Here is a 16,961-nt window from a genome sequence, read left to right as displayed (position 1 = left end):
TCCTTGCTCTTCAGTAGGGTTTGGCTATAATTTACTGATATAATATTGTTGATATAATTTACTGAGAATTGCAATTGCAATTGCAATTGCAAGGATATTCTAGAATCAGGTACCTAGAGCTGGAACATGGAAACAAGCCTTGGGGTGGAGCAATAGTACAGAGGATAAGGTGCTTGCAGGGTTCAATCCCAGGCACCGTATATGATCTCCTGAGTCCACCAGGAGTGACCCCTGAGCATAGAATCAAGAGTAAGCCTTGAGCATCACCAGATGTGCCATCCATGCCCTCCCAAACCAAAAAAAAAAAGAAAACTCACAAGCCTAAAGAAATCTTTCAAAGAGTGCAAGGCAAGATCCACCCATCTTGTCAGAGATAAAATCAAGACTAGCCTCACATCTCACTTGGGTTTAGGGCTTTTTCCACAATCCAAATTCAGAAAGATAATGGTCAGATGTTCCACTTCTCATCAAACATGCAATGACTCCCAGTGTGTTAACAGGGATCTCAGAGGTACCTCTCAGTTCTTACTACCACACTTACTCTGTGGTGGCAAGAAGATACCCTGAGTTTCCCAATCAGCCATTCCTCTTGTCCCTTTGTCTCACTGTACTGACATTTTCCAGGAAGTCCACAGTCTGGAGTTCCATATTATTCACCGAAGTGTCAATGGACAATTTGTAGTGTGACCCCCCACTAGGAAGGTTAAAATCCTGAGGTCTGTTTTCCCTGGTCTCTTCAGGGTGCTAATCAGCCGACAGTCTGTGAACTGCAGTGGCAGGGAGCCCTGAAGGCTCCAGCCACCAACTGTGGCTATAAATGTTTTGAAGTAAAGAAAACTACTTAGTTTTGCTTCTAAAAAGCAGGAATTCCCAGAAATAGGGAGTCTCTATCCTGAGGAAACTTTCCTCCTGGTTGTGCTGAGAATAAATAAAGAGGCCCTCTCACTGAGATCAAGAAGTGGGAAGTGAAAAAATGGAGAGGAATTACAAAGTCAAAAATTGAAACTAGAATATAAAAAATAGAGGATAAGAAAAGGCACAGGAGAAAAGAGAGGAAGAAAACGGTCTTCTAAACCAGGAGGGACAGGGTGTGGCTTGGCACTATCATGCAATGCTTTACATGTAGGAAACCTTGGTTTAATCCCTGCCACTGCAAAGTAAATAAACAAATAAAAATCACAAGGAAATGGAAAGATTGAAAACTAGAATAGTGAGGGTTCATAGTGCAGAAAGATCACTAAGGATAGAGATGCTATAAAAAATCTCAGTTTTTCCATTAAAGAATAGAAGAGACCAGGGGGAGGATGGGAAAGGAGGATATACTGGCAATGTTGGTGGTGGGAATATGCAATGGTGGAGGGATGGGTTTTGATCATTGTGTGATTTTAACTCAAACATGAAAGCTTGTAACTATCTCACAGTGAATGAATAAAAAAAAAAGAAGAAGAGAAGAGATATGAAATGTCTGAGATGAACTAGAATGAAATCCCATCCCCACTCCAAATATACTATGCTTTTTAAAATTTGAATTTCTATTTACTTTTTATTAAACCACTGTGAGATATATAGCCACAAAGTTGCTCATGGTCAAGTCTCCAGTTATCCCTTCACTAGTGCACATTTCCCACCACCAATGTCCCCAATTTCCCTCACACCCAACACCCACAGTCTGCATCTAAGCCAAATATATTACTTTGACAAAAGGATTATTTTGAAAGCAACTGAGATTAAACTGACACAAGAAACATTCTCTGTCAGTCAAGGATGATGAAGTTAATCACCAGAAACCATTTTAGTCCCTGATCATCCCAGCAATGGTCTCACAAGAATCCACATAGCCAGCTTTACTATCTAAGACCTTTCTTCCATTAGTTTCCCCAGGTATTTACATACCCATAACTTGCCATCCTAGAAACTCAAGGTTCTTTTTTCTTATATTGTCACTTTTCTAAAATGGAGCGATAGCACAGCGGGTAGGGCGTTCGCCTTACAAGCGGCCAACATGGCCGACCCGAGTTCGATTCCTCCGCCCCTCTCGGAGAGCCCGGCAAGCTACCGAGAGTATTGGATATGCCAGACACAGTAACAACAAAGTCTCCAATGGAGACGTTACTGGGCCCGCTCGAGCTAAGATGCTAAAAATACTGAAACCTAACCCTCAATGTGTTGGGATTAGGAGGGTCCTTTAAGACCTGATTAGGCCATGCTTAGGCCTCACTACTTTCATTCAGAATTGTTTGTTGTCCTTGACTATCCATTCAGAATCAGTTTCTTTAAATTAAAAAGAAAATAAAAATCACCACAGAAAGAGCCCACACTCTTTCCACCATGGAATATGACAGCAAAAGGATGGCCAACATCAGAGATAATCGCTGAAGCCTCCATCCTAGACTTCCCAGTCTCCAGAACAATAAAAAACAAATTTCTGTATTTGGTATTCTAACTACCTGGGTGGACTGAGACAGATGGATTGGTGGCAGTGATTCTCTTATAATCACATCCGTTAGGGACAATCAAAACTAAAGACTATCTCCTAGAAAGGGAGATGTCACATCATGATGTGACATCATCCACATTGTAAGTCTCTGGCCAATAGTTCATTTGGTTTGGTTGTTTTGTTTTGTTTGGAGTTTTTGTTCTTGCTTTCTTAATCCAACAGAGGCTATCTTAGTTTTGACAAGAAGACAATGGGGGCATAGAACTGTACAGTTCTAATTGTTTTAGCTACGTGACACATGTCAATGGGATTGAATCTTTGTCTCTGTTCCCAATGTGGAAATCAAAGTACTCCAGATTGCAATTAAAAAATCTATCTACATCCTCATAAAACTTTCCATAAAACTACCTAGAGCCTGATAAGTCTGGGCTTATTCCCCATCAAAAAAGAAAAGAAAATCTAAGAAAAAATGCACAGAAGAATAACTTTCTGGAATCAAATAAAAACCCTTCAAATATTTCATTGCTACAAATTCTACCTACATCACAAACATTTCTAGCTTTCAGACTTTCAGATTCAATTTTCACTTAAAACCATGCACAGGGAGGGAAAAATAATCCTTCCTTCTCTCCAAAAATCTCTATGTGCCTGAGGGATGTTCTTAACTTGGAGTTTTAGTTTGTAAACCTACTAGGAATAGGGTAGATTTTTATATTTATACTCAATATTTTTCAGCCTTACATATAATTGTAATTAGTTGCATATACCTAATGTAAATGGCTTTAAATTTTTTAAACAAAATTCATGAGTAGCACTGAATACAAATTCTTAAGCTCCCATGGAAAATTATCAGTTAAAATTGGTATACTCTGCCCCCAAACCACTATGTGCCTCCCCTTTTCCAAACTTTTGTAAGAAGACAAAATTTTTTACCCCCTCCCCAAAACAAGTCTCTTCAGCAGCCTAAGGACTCTATTTCATGGCAGGGGACAGTGGTTAAGGGCAGAGTTCTGAAGATTTGCCTTTTTGTAGAAGACATTTACACAGAGAAAAAAGTTCTCCTTTGTATTTCCTTAAATTTTGTGCCAAGAATATCTTATATTTTAACCTTTATTAGTGGAGAAGACAGAAAGTGAAATCTCTCTTGCTTGCTTGCTCTGATTTTTCTGGTCATCTTTTATGAATGACCTTTCTTCTTCATCCTCCACCTCCAACATTCTTTGACTTCAACTAAATTTATTTAAAGAGGTAACTTAATTCTTTTTCCCATTCACTCCATTTTACAAGGTTTCTTTTATGTATTCAGGAAATATTCATGTTTTTATTAAAACACAGACTTTAGTTTTTTTTATTACTCTAATGTTAATTTGATTATCTGTCAGTACTGAAGAACCTAAAGAGGAAAAAGGAATTGCCTCATTTCCCTCTCAATTTTCTCTGTTATAGATTGAAATAAACAGAACAAACAAACAACATAAAATAAACAAGATTAAGTATAATATTCTCTTCTCAGTCTTCCTTATTGCTAGATATAATTATATGGTCCCTGGATGCTTTCCCTTTCTTAAACTTAAAGAAAATATTAAGACACATCCTCATTCTTCCTGCCTGGAATTTAGAAAGATGACTCTAGGCAAAGCATCTACCTTGCTACTGGGGTGATGAAATTAAGGCTGGAATGGAGGAGGCAGAAGACCAGGTCTAATGGAGTTATAAACCACTGCACCAGCCTGACCAACTTGGTTTTCTGGTTAATAAGAAAAAGAAACTTCCTTTGGTATAACCCACCGTAGAATGTTAAATTAATTCATAAAGGAGGCATTATATTAAGGTAGCTCTGATGCCATAGCAGCCTCTATAAATAAGCAAACCCAAATCTCAATTTACACAGGCCTGGAGGTTACCAACTCAAAATGTAAAGAGAACAGACTACAACCAAGTGGGCTTTCAGTAATAGTCATCAAATAATTTCCATTTTTGTCTCTGCATTTTTTTCTTTGAAGTCCTTTCCCTGGCTCCAACCACTCTTGTTAAGTACAGCGTGATTCAGATAGATTTTTGTTCAAATAAAATTTTGAAATTTTAATATGTCTACCTTAATATGACTTAGTTTATCTTTTAACAAGAAAAGAATTTAAATGAAGCAATTGTTTTCAATGGAAAACTTGGCACTGTCTATTACACTATGGGGGAGCAGAAGAAATTTTCTTCTATTCCTCTCAGTTCCTCTGCAGCTGGTCAAATAATCAAATTAACATCAGACAGATTGGGCAGGGGAAAGAGACTAATTAGTATGTTCAAGGAATCTACAAAGACATGTGAATTCAAAATACACTGAAGCAAAATGGGGGTATATATTTTGGGCTTGTGGGATAGAATTCTGGGGTTTTCTGGAGAGTTGCAGGAGGACTCACATGACAGAGATTGAGTGAATCACATGACAAAGACGGGAAACTCTGTAATTAGATGTTTGTTCTACCATTTAGATCAGGTTTCAGATAGAAACATTATTTCTGGTAAAAGCCTTGATTCTGTGTAAGAGTCCCAATTACCACTTCTTGTGCAAAAGAAAGAGGCTGGTAAAACGTTTTCATGAGCCTATGGGGCCTCTATTAACTTCAGCCTGAAATAATGCCTATGTTAAAGTAGTAAGTCTCTTCTGGGCATCTGAAAGGTTCTCCTCTGAATATCTTGTGCATAGGAGATCTCTCCTTTGGTCCTTTTCCAAGTTATTTGAATCCATGGACTCTCTGCATCTTTCAGTGTTGTTGAGCACTTTACAACTCTGTAAATTATATGGAGCTGCTAGCAATGCAAATGATTCTTGTTCATAAACATGCAAATGAATTTTGTCTGATGGAGGTGCCACTGATGGCTCAAAGTTTTGCTCTACTAAGCAAATTCATTTTAGTGTTCCTGATTGCCTCTATTTTTCTCTGCTCTGTGGATTTTCCTTTGAATTGGTTGTAATATCTTACCAGTTCCCTCTTAATTTATAAATTAAATAAAATTTTCAGCATGTGTTCAATCTACATTTATATGAAAATTACCATTTTAACTTCTAAAAAGGATATTACCTTTTTAACATGGTGTTTCTATTACAGCCATGATAAAGCAATCCTAACTGATGCATATACCTAGCACATAGCTGTATTGTGGGATAAGTTTTTCCAAAAGGGTCAGACAGGCTTTTCTCAATGTGTACAGAGTGGGCCTTCCCCAATATGTTTCTTAGTTCCCCATATCACCAAACAATCTAGAAAGCCAGGCACCAGAAGATAATTATCTAAGCATCTTCACCCCGATTGAACTTGGTATGGGAAAATAAAATCATTGAAGGTACAGTGGCCTGAGGAAGTTTTTCACTATTACTTTTTAAAAATGCATATATAGGGGCTGTAGAAATAATACAGTAGGTAGGGCACTTGCCTTGCATTCAGCTGACCTGGATTCTATTCCCCACATCCCATATCATCCCCCAAGTACCACCAGGAATGATTTCTGAGTGCAGAGCAGAAGTAAGTTCTGATCACTGCCAGGTGTGGCCCTAAATCAAAAGAAAAACAAAAATAAACTTTAAAAATTAAAATGCACATACATATTGAGGAGACAGCTCAAGTGTAGAGCATATGCCTAGCATTTGTGAGGCCAAATTTTATCTCTGGCACTGCTGCTAAGAATGCCAGAGATAGCATTTTTAGCACAAAAATAATCAGCTAAACTAAGATGATTATTCTAAGAATAGTCAAGACCCAAGGACTGAAAAGATATTATATGCCTTAATCTTGGTCCTTTACCCAGTTCCTCACTGAAGAAGCAATCACTGCTCGTATTGAAATGGTCCCAGGCTCTCAGATTTTTGTCCACTAGCAGTCAAGATTGAAAGCAAAGGACTGGAGATAGATGGCCTGAAATCAGAAAGGACATTATTTAAGGGAAGAGAAGGAGGGGGAAAATAGGACAGCAGGGAAGCTCTTGATTATGAGAAGTATCTCCTGAAGAATTCCAGAGAAAAACAGAAATGTATTCCCCTTCATACTTTTCCTAAAAAGACAGTGGGAGAGGGGCATTTCTTTAATGAATTTGAAAGATATGGGCTGGAAAATCAGGGATGAGGATACTTAGATAATTATCTTCTGGTGCCCGGTTTTCTAAGATTATTTGCTGATCTAGGTAACTGGCCATAGCTTTCATCACTCAGGTTATAAGGCACCACCTAGACCACCCTTGTGACATTCCAATAATTTCTTTCCCTAGAGCCATAGTCCCAATCATACCTTGACTATTACTCCTGTGTTCTTCTCATGAGGCCTTTTAATGACCTACAAAATGTATTTTGGGTAGGGGAGCGGGAGTGTATCGTCCACTTGCAGGTTTATCAGTGAACATTCACGCTTTCTGATAAACTCTTCTATTTTACTTTCAGCGTTAAAAATAAATGAAGCAGTCCCTTCTCATGAGTATACTTCATCATCTCCTTGATGTCCTGGATCTCTACACAGGGTATAGAATCCTGGTTTTCCCCATTTCATTATAGCACGTACATCAATGTAAATTTTCCATATGTTATTAGATTGAGTTTTTTTCTTTACTAGTCCATCTTAAGCTATTTTTCACGTGTGTGTTTCTTTTATTCTTGGTTTTTGGGCCACAATGGGTGGTGCCTAGGGCATATTCCTGTCTCTGTATTTAGGGATCACTCCTGGTATGACTGGGGATCAAATTCACATTGGCCACATGTTAGGCAAGTACACTACCTTTTGTATTATTTATCCATTACCAATCTGATGTTATTTTGATTACTTATGCAGTCTTAAAATATCCCAGATAAAAGAAGAATGTTTATCTGTGCCCTGAGAATATCAAAGTAAATTGTTAACTGGACAAGAACTAAAACTAACACCATTTTTACAGAAAAGCACAGCTAGATAAATTATTCATTATTCATTTTAGCAAACCCTGACCATGCCAATATCTTTTGAACTTACACACAGGGTTTTCTTCCTATTCATCTCTCATAGCAGAGGATGATCATGGGCAGGTGCCTAAAAGTTGATTTTCCTTACAGATTCTTAAGATCTTTTGACAGCGAAAAAATAAGTTACAATAAATTCTGTAAGAAACTGTGACTTTTACTTATTTTATAGGAATTGATCATTAAAAGTTTGATTTTGAGTTGAGCTTGAGTATAACTAACGGAAATGTATTAATCCTGCTTGATTACTCTGTTCCTATACCCACAGCAAGAAACCTCATAAAGTAGGAGAAAGGTTACTCATGGTTCAGTTTTTTTGGTCTCTACATAGGAAAAAAGTTTTACTGCCCTGTTCCTCATCAATGGCCTGACTTATTATAGCTCTAGAATGTGTCTTATCTTTCCTTGACGAAAATCCCAGCAGGGCTGGGACATGTCGCTGTGATGAATCTCATAAAGTATCAGCACTCTGAGGCATTTCATTTGAATTAAAGAGCAACTTGATAATTAGAATGAAAAAAAAATTTAGCATTTTTTTTTCTCCAGGGATTTCTCTGCAATTGTTCCCTAGAGATGGCTCAAATTCTATTCTAAGTATAGGGACATTTTGCACAGACCATTAGACTGAGTAGTAATCCACCCAACCCTCTAACCCTCATTTGACCTTCAGGAGACTCTGTGGGAAACTAAATTCTAATTCCACTGTTTATATGTGAACATGTAATCTCTAGTGTGTTAATATGTTAATGGTTGCTGCTGGCCCAGAGACCAGAGTCTAAAAGGGAATATCTTAACATTTGAAAGAGAATATTTTAACAAAGATGCCACTTAAGCCTAGACATATTTGATCTAAAGGACAAATTAAAAAAAATCCCCCAAGGAGGTGAGGAAAAATGCTTAAAAACTATTTTTCTCCAAAGATATATATTCTAAATACTCCTCTGATGTGGGTTGGAATGCCTTTCCTGGAAAGTAATGTAGGCTTTTTAAAATGCTAGTATTTGTGTGATGGTAAATGGTCCAGGACAGGACTTTGGAGTCAGACCAACCCAAATTATTCTCATATTAAAGTATATACATAGAATGCCATATATCAGCACTATACTGTCATCATCAAGAAGACTAGCAGTAATATGTCTGGCTTACATAATACCATCTTTAAGGATGGTAACCTGGACTTAGTCACTGAGATTATTAGGTGAAAAAGAACCTATTAAGAGTAGCTCATAAGACAACAGGTACTAAAATCAATTTGACAAAAATTAAATAAGGGCAAAAATTGACTGACTACCCTGAATTTCTACTGTTCATAAAGGTACAGATGCACAGAAGATGTTCAGTAAACACTTGTTCTCATTAAAAACCGAACAGTAAGTTCCTTAGAAATACCAGTTCCCTCCCTGTATTTCTAAGCCTCTTGAGGAAAACAGCCGTGCCCGTTGTCATGGTGGTTATTTTTCCCTTCTTTGTTCTTTCTCTGGGGTCCTGTTTGCAAAGTATGGACCTAAGGCCACTGACCCCTTTGCCTTTCAGTCCACTGTCCTCTATGACAAAAAGTTAAAAGATAAGACAGTGTTCCTCATCTTGCCCATATTTGAGTCCCTCAGGAGACCAGTCAATGAAGGAATACGTTATTTGTTCTGAAGTCCACTAATCTGAAACTCATCCTTTCTTCCTGGTTCTTTTCATATTAAAACTCCTTCTTGTGATCATATAGACAAGATGGTTGCTTTGAAGAAGAGTCCTCCATTTTCCATTCTGTTGCCATATTGCCAATAATATTTTTTCCTGACCCATCACCATATCTCTCATTTGATGGGCCCTCAAGGGGCAGTGGAACAGAACTTTCCAGTTACAAATCTAGAAATACATAAACTAACTTACTTAAAAAAAAAACAACAATACTGACTTCCAGTCCTCCCGACTGTATATTTCTTAGGCCACGCTCCACAATTGCTCCCCCTAGTTAAGCCCCTTTGTCTTGAACATTCCCGCAACTTGCCATTCTTTGTTATCTATGGTAAATTTGGGGGACCTTAATGGCTTCTTTGGGTTTTCAATTTTCTTAGAAAGACAACTGTGTACACATAAAAGTATTAAATAAATTTGTATGATATTTTTACTGTTAGTCTGTGAGTTTTATTCTTAGGCCAATCACAGGACCTAAGAAAAGAGAAAGCTTTCCTTCCTGACATAGATAAGCCATTTGTATCTGGTTCTCTTTCTGGAGTCCATAGACCCTCTCCATTTGTCTCCAGTCTCCCACAATTCAGTCCTCTGTGGCAATGGCTCTTCGAAACCACCTTCATCCTCCTTTTCTTAGATTGAACTGAATTCCAGGTAGAAAGCTATGTCTCTCATAATATTTTGAAGGTATCACTACACTTTCTTATCACTTCTATTAAAGCTTTTGAAAAATGTAATCCCATTCTAGTTTCTGTTCCTTTGTATGTAACCTTGTTTTCTCTCTAGAAACCCTTAGAATATTTTCTCTTATCTCTGATACTCTGAAAACTCACAATACTGTTATTTGAGTCTTTTTATATTTCATTGATTAGTGCTAGAATCTTTTCATCGAGACAAGAGACAACCTATATAAATTCTTTAAGGGGTGGGCAGAGGGAGGCCCCAATGGCTCTTCCCTTTGTGCCCTTATTTGGGGTGGGCCCCGGGTTGCTCGCTCAGCTGGGGCAGCCTTGGACATGGGGCAGACAGTGGAGGAAAGGAGGGTCAAGCCGCTTGGTTGATCAGATGCCTTTTATTCCATTCTCCCCATGTGCCTGCCCCAGTCTCCCTGAGCCTCCCATTCAAGTCTCTCACTGCCTCTCATTCCTGTATCCCCCTGACTCTCCCACTCATCTCTCCACTCCATCTCGCAGCCTGGGCTCTCTCTCTCTCCATGTGCCTGCTCCTGTATTCTTCTTCTACATTCTTCTCTCTCTGTTCTCAATGTTATTCTCTCCATGGTTCATCTTACTGCCCTGCTCTTTCTCTCACTCTCCAACTTTCTTGCCTCTCCAACTCCCCTGCACTCTGGGCTGACACTGCACCCAGTCAGGTAGCAAACATCAACATAAGAAAGCCCTTCCTGAGGGCCCACCAAGTTCAAAGGGAACACCACCTACAAGGTGTTCCAAAACCTTTCTGACTGCCCAAGGGCAAAATACCTCCTAAGGTGTTTTTCTCCTTTCCTCAGTCCAATAACTCTATCAACATCTCAATACTAGTTATTTTTGTATGGACACAGTAAGAGGTAACATTGAGGCTTGTAGGGCAGCTCTCCTGGGAACATCTTGCCACAGACTCAGACTACAACGCTCAGGCCAGATTAATCATTCCTAACCCTAGCAGGGTCCAAATCTAGTTATTACTTTTTGGATCATGATAGCATTTGTCCATGACCAAGCTCTCAACTTACAGTAAGCATTATGGTACCTTGGCCAGGCCCATCTTGATGTCAGAGTAGCACATAGCTTACTTCTTGCCCTGGTTCCATCCAGTCCTTCATCAGGAGCCTACATTTTGGGGAGCAAAGAAGTAAGGGCAGCTGAGGCTTAGGTGAGAGAACAGATGCCCAGGAGGAAAATAACACTGAGAATCATGTTACAAAGGCATAGCATATACTGTCTTCTTGTGTTCATACAAAAAGGACATTGCTCTGAATAAACTATGCAAAGGACTTAGGCAGAAGAGAAAAACAATATTTACAAGTCAATAGAGCACAAAGAAAGAAGTTACAAATAAACACAGAGGAATGGGAGTACTGTGATGGGAGCAACCCAATAAACCTAAAATACCTGAAGCTATTCAGGAAGGACAAAACTGTTATCCTACAACAACCAACATTTTTCTGTAATGGATAAAACAGTAAATATTTTAGATTTTGTAGGCCAAGCAGTCTCTATCACAAGTCATAACTCTATCTCTGTGTGAAGCAGGTGACACAATATTTGTATTGGTGTGGTTATGTTCCAATAAACTTAATAAAGCTCAGAACAGCCCTCTTTGAACCATGGACCATGGATCATTGCTTGACAACTCCTGATCTAGACTCTAGAAACTTATGGGTCTCAGTTCAGGGATGTGTATATATAACAGGCATGTGTATATATACAAAGATGTGTACATATGTGAAGATGTATATAGAGAGATATATGTATATATTATGCAATATATTCTTCATCTTCTCCACTCCTCTCTACTAGATCTTTTATTAGTCATATTTTGGTCTTCTTAGATTGATCCTAAAGTATTCTTTATTATTATTATAAATGTTTCTATTTCTGAGTGACTTGTAGAGATTTTTTCAACTATTGGTAGTTTATTTTTATAATTCCATTTCCAAGTTTCTAACATCTTGTTTTCTGCTATTTTTAAAAACAGAAAAAAGATTACATTTTTAAAAACTAATTTTAAACAGTGAAACAAACTGCTTTTGTTTTGCAATACATATGTGTTTTGTCTTCTTAAGAATATTATTGTGGAGAGTTTTATTTTTAATTTTTCCCTTTTTTGGGTGGCATCTTTTTTTCTTTGAGACCCTCCTCCTGACCTTTGTTAGTTTAGTCTTATTTCTTCATCTTTTATGTTGGAATCTGTTCTCAAACTTTTGCTGATTCTTAACTATTCATTTGTATTTAAAAGAATGATGGTGAAAAGTGAAGGAACAATAAAAATTACTAAAGAAGAACTAAAGAAACTCCTATAAGCGCTTTTCAGACCAACTATGCTTCAGAAGATCACTATAAGACCTGAACAAAATATTAAAAACATGATGAGTGGTGTAACTCAATAGTAGAGCACCTACCTCACAGTGTTATGTCCCACCATCAAAATTTTAGTTCAATTTCAGCACCAAAAATAAATAAATCAATAAATAAATAAAAATAAATCAAATCAATAAAATATGGATTGGAGAAGTAGTACAGGGATTAAGAAGCTTGCCTAGCACATGGTCAACCCTAGTTAAATGTCTGGCACCACTTAAATTCCCTTTAGCATCACCAGGAGTAATCCTTAAACACCAAACAAAGAAATAGCCCCAAGCACATGTCACATTTTGTTACAGATTGTAGACTTTAATTAAGTCACATTCAGTACCAAGCAGATGGAAAAAAATATGAATAGAAGCCCACCAACTTACTGAATTGAGTACTCAGAGTTCTGAGTAACAACAAAGTGAGGGATAATCCAAAAAGAAGAAAGTCAAATCCAGAAGCACAAGGATTTAATGCAGAGCCCCGCAGTTTGCAGCAGAAAAGTGAATGGACTATGCGTTACTCCAGGCCACCATGCCTGCCCGGAGGGGAAAGGGTGTTGCTCCCTTCCGCCTTTTTCCCTCTGGAAAGCAAGACTGCGGCCGCCTCCCCTCAGAGCTTTTTGGAAAGCCAGGCATGAGCCGGTCGTGATAGGGTGACTGAAACCTCATAGGAAGGGGGGCATTCCCGGCTGGTCCTTCACGCCCTACCGAGGTCACGAGTTGTCCCCCATGAATGGCTCTCCGGCACGACCATGGCTCTAGAGCCACAGAAACCAATCTTATAATTACCTGACACTCGGCAGAAATACTTCCAGGATTAACAAGTAAAATATCAGAAATCGAAAATTGTGTGGCCGTGCAAAATCATTTGGTTCTCATAACCAGCTGTAGAAAACAAATTATTTCACAATGCCTTTTCAGCAGGTCTGATTTGGGGGTGTAAACTCTAAATAATAATGGTGAATCTTTTGTCGAAACAGTGAATCTAATCAAAGCAGATATAGTGTTAACTAGAATTCATCTGCCTCACAGGCATTGGGAGGGTTGGGAGGGTGGGTTCTTGGTGGTGGAAAATAAGTACTGGTGAAGGGAAATGTGTTTGATGATTGCATGACGGAGACTTAAACCTGAAAGCTTTGTAACTTTTCCCACAGTGATTCAATAAATAAATAAATATTTTTTTTTTTAAAAAAGGAAGTAAGTCAGAAAGGAGAAGTCCCAAATTCTGTAGATAAATTCTCATCATGTCTCCAGCTGCCCCTGAATTATATGTAGGGAAGACTTTAAAGCAACAAACTGGAATAGAGATTTCAGCTACTGTTCACCATAAGGGAAAGAGAGTTTTCAGGTCAGACAACTCAACTCCCTGGCCATTAAAAATATAAATAAATTACATATAAGTAAAATATAAGTTACAGATGTCTTGGATGTCTAGGTCAGGCTTATCAAGTTCTAAGTTTTAAGAAGATCTGCAAACAGCAGTCTCTGAGAGCATCTCTGGTTCAGTTTCTCCAGAGAAACCATTTCTCACGTGACTGTCAGTTTTAGAAGAGCAGGGCAAGGTGCTCCAGTGCTCCTTAGTTCAGGATGTAGAATATTCAACTTGTGTTTGTTACCTTCCCATCTGTGTGCCACGTGTCCTAGGAACCCTCTCTGGTTCAGTTTGTAAAGAGAGAAGGTAGGGCTATCGAGGAGATGAGTCTTATTATTGCCTCTTTGAAGAGTTTGGGGGCTCTAACTAGACTGGAAGGACTTTCAACCCACCCCCTGCCCCAGACCCTGTGTTGGGCCCAGTTTCCAAGGCTACTGACTTGCTTCTCCTCAATACCCTTCTGTGTGTCATACTTTCCATTTTTTGGAGATCCAGAACCACTCTTTCAGCTGACTTATACCCTTCAATTACTCATTTCCTCTCTTCCCTGTGGTTTGCAAATATTTTATCTCTAACAATTATTTCCTTTTATTTCTGCCTTTTTTTCTTTTTCTGTTTTGGGGCCATGCCCACCAATGATTGGAGTCTATTCTTGTCTCTGTACTCAAGGAGTACTTCTGGTGATGTTCAGAGAGCCAAATGTGGTGCTGAAGATCCAACTGGGGTCAACCATGTGCAAGATTAGTGCCTTACCTCTGTACTATTTCTCTGGCCCCTTGCAGTCATTTTGGTGAGATGACAGGAAGAAGAGGAGCTGAAATGGTGGATTAAAAGCTACTAAATTTAACAGAGAGAAACTATGATTTTGGAATTTGCTGAGTATCTAACATCATAAGATCATGGACTTGAACTGACCAGAACATGAAGAGAATTAAGCAATGGCTTTCTTGAAAAGAAAGGAATGGATGTAGAAAGAGTTAAAGAGCCACCTTCAAGGGTCTCAAGAGGTCTTTTATGTGTGTCTAAAGATGGAAGAAACAGGAAATATCAGGTTTGGAGACAAAGACAAAAGAAGCACAACCCAGATTCCTGACATCCCAAGAATGGATAAAGCCCTGAGCATCCCAATGTTATAGTTGACTTGCCCTCCTCTCCAAGAGACCAGACAATTTATGCTGGTGACTCTCTCAGGTGACAACTGCCTCTCTGTTCCTGTCAGAATTTCTAGCTGCTTCCAGACTTCTTTTGAGAGAAGACAAAAGAGCATTTTTCATATAGAATGAGAGGCCACCATAGGCCCATATTTCAATCCCAATTAAATTGTGAAAAGAAAAGGCAGGCAGCCTCCCTCCCATCTGTACCTTTGGCAGTTTCCATATACCCAGAACAGAAATGGAGCCAAATTCAGGTGTGTGAAGATAAAGAGTTCCTGGAACACAGACCAGCAGTCACAACACAGCAGCCCCAGACAATAGTCCTAGTGCAGGCTACATTTAATTCAGAATTGGGGTGATTATTGGTCCCCACTCCCCTAGGGTCTAGCACAGTGTCTGGCACATGTAGTAGATAATAGAAATACTGTGAATGTGAAAATGAATGAGATGAAATTAAATGCCCAACCAAGTGCACAGAAACAGAACTGAGGGGAGGGAAATTCCCTGTTTGTGATCAGAATCAGCACTGCCTGGAATGGAGTGAGGCCCAAGGAGAAGGAGACCCTTATCTGAACTGTTGAAGACCTGCGAGCTCGACCTACACCACACCCAAAGCTACTGTGTCCGCTTGGCTGAGCCTGTTCTCTGCTTCCTTAGCCAGCCAATTGCATAGACTTTTTCTACAACTTAAGCAGACCAACTGTAGTAAATAGACACTTTTGGATCAAGAGCTGCCACCTCTCATCTGCAGGAAGGCTGTTTTTCAGTAGTAAAAGGAATCAATCTCATCTGTAACTATTCTAGCCCTGTAACACATATCCTTCACAGATTAATGTGCGACTCCCAGCAGCAGACAGGGAAGGTATCGGTCCAGTGGATTCTCTGGGGCTTGTTCTCTAAGAAATAGACAAGGAAACTGGGAGCAGCTGAAGGAAGTATGACTCCTACAGGAAGGAATTGGGTCCTTTTCAGCATCTCTGTACCTATCACTCTGTCCTGTATCTTCCTGTGCTAACCAACCAACCAGTTCTCAGTCTTTTCTCACTGAAGTCAGAAAGAATCTGCCCTTGGCAACCCCATCTCTGCTTTTTCTGACTACAAGCCAGTTTCAAGAAATCCAGCAGCTCCTAGAAGTGAAGAAAAAAGCATCAATCAGCAACATTGCTTGCAAGATAAATGGCTGGACATAGGCTAATCTTCAGCACCAGTTAAGATCAGACTACTTTTCATATGTTTCTCCTATCTCATCCTTTCTCTTGCTGTTCGTGTCTATTTGCTTTGAAGGAAACATTCTCTTTTATTGTTTTTTCCTAATTGCAGGATCTTGTCTCTTTGTCATTCCAGGTGGCGAAAATGATCTCATTTCAAAGAGGACCCCCAACTCCCAAGTAGTAAAGAAATCGTGCAGAACAGTTGTAAAATAAGATTTACTGGGGAAACTTAGAAAGCACTGAGTATACATACAACTCCTAAAACTCTCATCAAGTGGCTGGAGCAATAGCACAGCAGGTAGGCATTTGCCTTTCATGCGGCCAACCCGGGTTCAATTCCCAGCATCCCATATGGTTGCCTGAGCACCACCAGGAGTAATTCCTGAGTGCATGAGCCAGGAGTAACCCCTATGCATCACCAGGTGTGACCCAAAATTAAAAAATAAACAAATAAAACACTCATCAAACCAGAGCTCAGGTCAAGAGTCGATGGATGGTTCACACCATTCGCACAGGTTATCATTGATTGGGGGCCTTCCCTGGAAGTCCTGTGGTTTCAGAATAAGGGAGCTACCTGGCAGTCTCAGATCCCTTATAAAGGGTCTTCAAAGGCCAGTGGTCTATTTTTCTTTTGAACATGATCATGAAGTGCCAAGAGAGGAAGATAAGCTTCTGGACTGTTTTGTTGTTGTTATTATTGTTGTTGTTGGTTATGGTTTTTGTTGTTTTGTTTTGTTTTGGCTCTCTAAACAGCAAAGATGGGTTATTCCTCCAGTTGGTCACAAAGGTTCAGGTATTACCAGCCTCCAAACATAGGGTTACTTGAAAAATGAAACTCTTTTTCTCTTTGAAAATTAAAAGGCTACAGAACGCTTTCCAGTGTATAGATGGAGAGAGAAATCTTCAGAGCCCTCCTATCTCTGTGTTCCTTTTCTGTTTTCAATATCATCTCCCATCTTCATTTCATCCACCTCTTCCTTGAAAATGAGCTTGGTAAGTAATTAAAAACCTGTTAACTGTGTTAGCTAGCTTATGTATGTAGCAACTTACTAC

The sequence above is a fragment of the Sorex fumeus genome, unplaced genomic scaffold (genome assembly GCF_029834395.1).
Source record: "Sorex fumeus unplaced genomic scaffold, SorFum_2.1 ptg000098l, whole genome shotgun sequence".
Classification (NCBI taxonomy): Eukaryota; Metazoa; Chordata; class Mammalia; order Eulipotyphla; family Soricidae; genus Sorex; species Sorex fumeus.
The sequence above is the reverse complement of the archived record's forward strand: the minus strand, read 5'-3'. Positions refer to the sequence as shown.